This window comes from Tachypleus tridentatus, chromosome 13 (assembly GCF_004210375.1).
Source record: "Tachypleus tridentatus isolate NWPU-2018 chromosome 13, ASM421037v1, whole genome shotgun sequence".
Classification (NCBI taxonomy): Eukaryota; Metazoa; Arthropoda; class Merostomata; order Xiphosura; family Limulidae; genus Tachypleus; species Tachypleus tridentatus.
This window is the reverse complement of record NC_134837.1, coordinates 173892563-173898562: the sequence shown is the minus strand read 5'-3', so window position 1 is coordinate 173898562 and position 6000 is coordinate 173892563. Positions and strand designations below refer to the sequence as shown.

The following is a 6000-nucleotide window of genomic DNA, read 5'->3' as shown; positions in this document are numbered from 1 at the left end:
AATGTACTGACAGAATGGGGGAAGTTCAGTCAACAGGTTACTGTTAAAGGTATATTGAATGTACTGACAGAATGGGGAAGTTCAGTCAACAGGTTACTGCTAAAGGTATATTGAATGTACTGACAGAATGGGGGAAGTTCAGTCAACAGGTTACTGCTAAAGGTATATTGAATGTACTGACAGAATGGGGGAAGTTCAGTCAACAGGTTACTGCTAAAGGTATATTGAATGTTCTGACAGAATGGGGGAAGTTCAGTCAACAGGTTACTGTTAAAGGTATATTGAATGTACTGACAGAATGGGGAAGTTCAGTCAACAGGTTACTGTTAAAGGTATATTGAATGTTCTGACAGAATGGGGGACGTTCAGTCAACAGGTTACTGATAAAGGTATATTGAATGTACTGACAGAATGGGGGAAGTTCAGTCAACAGGTTACTGACAGAATGGGGGAAGCTCAGTCAACAGGTTACTGCTAAAGGTATATTGAATGTACTGACAGAATGGGGGAAGTTCAGTCAACAGGTTACTGCTAAAGGTATATTGAATGTACTGACAGAATGGGGGAAGTTCAGTCAACAGATTACTGCTAAAGGTATATTGAATGTTCTGACAGAATGGGGGATGTTCAGTCAACAGGTTACTGTTAAAGGTATATTGAATGTTCTGACAGAATGGGGGAAGTTCAGTCAGCAGGTTACTGTTAAAGGTATATTGAATGTTCTGACAGAATGGGAGAAGTTTAGTCAGCAGGTTACTGTTAAAGGTATATTGAATGTACTGACAGAATGGGGGAAGTTCAGTCAACAGGTTACTGCTAAAGGTATATTGAATGTTCTGACAGAATGGGGGAAGTTCAGTCAGCAGGTTACTGTTAAAGGTATACTGAATATTCTGACAGAATGGGGGAAGTTCAGTCAACAGGTTACTGCTAAAAGTATATTGAATATTCTGACAGAATGGGGGAAGTTCAGTCAGCAGGTTACTGTACACTAAAAGGTATATTGAATATTCTGACAGAATGGGGGAAGTTCAGTCAACAGGTTACTGCTAAAGGTATATTGAATGTACTGACAGAATGGGGGAAGTTCAGTCAACAGGTTACTGCTAAAGGTATATTGAATGTACTGACAGAATGGGGAAGTTCAGTCAACAGGTTACTGCTAAAGGTATATTGAATGTACTGACAGAATGGGGGAAGTTCAGTCAACAGGTTACTGTTAAAGGTATATTGAATGTACTGACAGAATGGGGGAAGTTCAGTCAACAGGTTACTGCTAAAGGTATATTGAATGTTCTGACAGAATGGGGGAAGTTCAGTCAACAGGTTACTGTTAAAGGTATATTGAATGTACTGACAGAATGGGGAAGTTCAGTCAACAGGTTACTGTTAAAGGTATATTGAATGTACTGACAGAATGGGGAAGTTCAGTCAACAGGTTACTGTTAAAGGTATATTGAATGTACTGACAGAATGGGGAAGTTCAGTCAACAGGTTACTGACAGAATGGGGAAGTTCAGTCAACAGGTTACTGCTAAAGGTATATTGAATGTTCTGACAGAATGGGGAAGTTCAGTCAACAGGTTACTGCTAAAGGTATATTGAATGTTCTGACAGAATGGGGAAGTTCAGTCAACAGGTTACTGACTAAAGGTATATTGAATGTACTGACAGAATGGGGAAGTTCAGTCAACAGGTTACTGCTAAAGGTATATTGAATGTACTGACAGAATGGGGAAGTTCAGTCAACAGGTTACTGCTAAAGGTATATTGAATGTACTGACAGAATGGGGAAGTTCAGTCAACAGGTTACTGCTAAAGGTATATTGAATGTTCTGACAGAATGGGGAAGTTCAGTCAACAGGTTACTGTTAAAGGTATATTGAATGTTCTGACAGAATGGGGAAGTTCAGTCAACAGGTTACTGTTAAAGGTATATTGAATGTACTGACAGAATGGGGAAGTTCAGTCAACAGGTTACTGCTAAAGGTATATTGAATGTTCTGACAGAATGGGGAAGTTCAGTCAACAGGTTACTGTTAAAGGTATATTGAATGTTCTGACAGAATGGGGGAAGTTCAGTCAACAGGTTACTGCTAAAGGTATATTGAATGTTCTGACAGAATGGGGGAAGTTCAGTCAACAGGTTACTGCTAAAGGTATATTGAATGTACTGACAGAATGGGGGAAGTTCAGTCAACAGGTTACTGCTAAAGGTATATTGAATGTACTGACAGAATGGGGGAAGTTCAGTCAACAGGTTACTGTTAAAGGTATATTGAATGTACTGACAGAATGGGGGAAGTTCAGTCAACAGGTTACTGACAGAATGGGGGAAGCTCAGTCAACAGGTTACTGTTAAAGGTATATTGAATGTACTGACAGAATGGGGGAAGTTCAGTCAACAGGTTACTGCTAAAGGTATATTGAATGTTCTGACAGAATGGGGGAAGTTCAGTCAACAGGTTACTGCTAAAGGTATATTGAATGTACTGACAGAATGGGGAAGTTCAGTCAACAGGTTACTGCTAAAGGTATATTGAATGTTCTGACAGAATGGGGGAAGTTCAGTCAGCAGGTTACTGTTAAAGGTATATTGAATGTACTGACAGAATGGGGGAAGTTCAGTCAACAGGTTACTGCTAAAGGTATATTGAATGTACTGACAGAATGGGGAAGTTCAGTCAACAGGTTACTGCTAAAGGTATATTGAATGTTCTGACAGAATGGGGAAGTTCAGTCAACAGGTTACTGTTAAAGGTATATTGAATGTACTGACAGAATGGGGAAGTTCAGTCAACAGGTTACTGTTAAAGGTATATTGAATGTACTGACAGAATGGGGGATGTTCAGTCAACAGGTTACTGTTAAAGGTATATTGAATGTACTGACAGAATGGGGAAGTTCAGTCAACAGGTTACTGACAGAATGGGGAAGTTCAGTCAACAGGTTACTGCTAAAGGTATATTGAATGTACTGACAGAATGGGGAAGTTCAGTCAACAGGTTACTGCTTAAGGTATATTGAATGTACTGACAGAATGGGGAAGTTCAGTCAACAGGTTACTGCTAAAGGTATATTGAATGTTCTGACAGAATGGGGAAGTTCAGTCAACAGGTTACTGCTAAAGGTATATTGAATGTTCTGACAGAATGGGGAAGTTCAGTCAACAACTGCTAAAGGTATATTACTGACAGAATGGGGAAGTTCAGTCAACAGGTTACTGTTAAAGGTATATTGAATGTACTGACAGAATGGGGAAGTTCAGTCAACAGGTTACTGCTAAAGGTATATTGAATGTACTGACAGAATGGGGAAGTTCAGTCAACAGGTTACTAAAGGTATATTGAATGTACTGACAGAATGGGGAAGTTCAGTCAACAGGTTACTGCTAAAGGTATATTGAATGTTCTGACAGAATGGGGAAGTTCAGTCAACAGGTTACTGTTAAAGGTATATTGAATGTTCTGACAGAATGGGGAAGTTCAGTCAACAGGTTACTGCTAAAGGTATATTGAATGTACTGACAGAATGGGGAAGTTCAGTCAACAGGTTACTGCTAAAGGTATATTGAATGTACTGACAGAATGGGGAAGTTCAGTCAACAGGTTACTGTTAAAGGTATATTGAATGTACTGACAGAATGGGGAAGTTCAGTCAACAGGTTACTGCTAAAGGTATATTGAATGTTCTGACAGAATGGGGAAGTTCAGTCAACAGGTTACTGTTAAAGGTATATTGAATGTACTGACAGAATGGGGAAGTTCAGTCAACAGGTTACTGCTAAAGGTATATTGAATGTTCTGACAGAATGGGGAAGTTCAGTCAACAGGTTACTGCTAAAGGTATATTGAATGTACTGACAGAATGGGGAAGTTCAGTCAACAGGTTACTGCTAAAGGTATATTGAATGTACTGACAGAATGGGGAAGTTCAGTCAACAGGTTACTGCTAAAGGTATATTGAATGTACTGACAGAATGGGGAAGTTCAGTCAACAGGTTACTGCTAAAGGTATATTGAATGTACTGACAGAATGGGGAAGTTCAGTCAACAGGTTACTGCTAAAGGTATATTGAATGTTCTGACAGAATGGGGAAGTTCAGTCAACAGGTTACTGTTAAAGGTATATTGAATGTTCTGACAGAATGGGGAAGTTCAGTCAACAGGTTACTGTTAAAGGTATATTGAATGTACTGACAGAATGGGGAAGTTCAGTCAACAGGTTACTGTTAAAGGTATATTGAATGTACTGACAGAATGGGGAAGTTCAGTCAACAGGTTACTGTTACTAAAGGTATATTGAATGTTCTGACAGAATGGGGAAGTTCAGTCAACAGGTTACTGCTAAAGGTATATTGAATGTTCTGACAGAATGGGGAAGTTCAGTCAACAGGTTACTGTTAAAGGTATATTGAATGTACTGACAGAATGGGGAAGTTCAGTCAACAGGTTACTGTTAAAGGTATATTGAATGTACTGACAGAATGGGGAAGTTCAGTCAACAGGTTACTGTTAAAGGTATATTGAATGTACTGACAGAATGGGGAAGTTCAGTCAACAGGTTACTGCTAAAGGTATATTGAATGTACTGACAGAATGGGGGAAGTTCAGTCAACAGGTTACTGCTAAAGGTATATTGAATGTACTGACAGAATGGGGGAAGTTCAGTCAACAGGTTACTGCTAAAGGTATATTGAATGTTCTGACAGAATGGGGGAAGTTCAGTCAACAGGTTACTGTTAAAGGTATATTGAATGTACTGACAGAATGGGGGAAGTTCAGTCAACAGGTTACTGCTAAAGGTATATTGAATGTTCTGACAGAATGGGGGAAGTTCAGTCAACAGGTTACTGTTAAAGGTATATTGAATGTACTGACAGAATGGGGAAGTTCAGTCAACAGGTTACTGTTAAAGGTATATTGAATGTACTGACAGAATGGGGGACGTTCAGTCAACAGGTTACTGTTAAAGGTATATTGAATGTACTGACAGAATGGGGGAAGTTCAGTCAACAGGTTACTGACAGAATGGGGGAAGCTCAGTCAACAGGTTACTGCTAAAGGTATATTGAATGTACTGACAGAATGGGGGAAGTTCAGTCAACAGGTTACTGCTAAAGGTATATTGAATGTACTGACAGAATGGGGGAAGTTCAGTCAACAGGTTACTGCTAAAGGTATATTGAATGTTCTGACAGAATGGGGGAAGTTCAGTCAACAGGTTACTGTTAAAGGTATATTGAATGTTCTGACAGAATGGGGGAAGTTCAGTCAACAGGTTACTGTTAAAGGTATATTGAATGTTCTGACAGAATGGGGGAAGTTCAGTCAACAGGTTACTGTTAAAGGTATATTGAATGTACTGACAGAATGGGGGAAGTTCAGTCAACAGGTTACTGCTAAAGGTATATTGAATGTTCTGACAGAATGGGGGAAGTTCAGTCAACAGGTTACTGTTAAAGGTATATTGAATGTTCTGACAGAATGGGGGAAGTTCAGTCAACAGGTTACTGCTAAAAGTATATTGAATATTCTGACAGAATGGGGGAAGTTTAGTCAGCAGGTTACTGTTAAAGGTATATTGAATATTCTGACAGAATGGGGGAAGTTCAGTCAACAGGTTACTGCTAAAGGTATATTGAATGTACTGACAGAATGGGGGAAGTTCAGTCAACAGGTTACTGCTAAAGGTATATTGAATGTACTGACAGAATGGGGGAAGTTCAGTCAACAGGTTACTGCTAAAGGTATATTGAATGTACTGACAGAATGGGGAAGTTCAGTCAACAGGTTACTGTTAAAGGTATATTGAATGTACTGACAGAATGGGGAAGTTCAGTCAACAGGTTACTGCTAAAGGTATATTGAATGTTCTGACAGAATGGGGGAAGTTCAGTCAACAGGTTACTGTTAAAGGTATATTGAATGTACTGACAGAATGGGGAAGTTCAGTCAACAGGTTACTGTTAAAGGTATATTGAATGTACTGACAGAATGG

General features: G+C 39.2%; 1 protein-coding gene across 1 annotated transcript in view; it reads left to right on the top strand.

The window, feature by feature from the left end:
• Positions 1 to 418: 418 nt before the first annotated feature.
• The window catches only part of LOC143237542 (uncharacterized), a 39486-nt gene continuing 33904 nt past the window's right edge, over positions 419 to 6000 (top strand). The window contains exon 1 of the mRNA XM_076476935.1: positions 419 to 594. The gene's annotated coding sequence lies outside the window, so the exon portion shown is untranslated. The remainder of the gene's footprint in view (positions 595 to 6000) is intronic.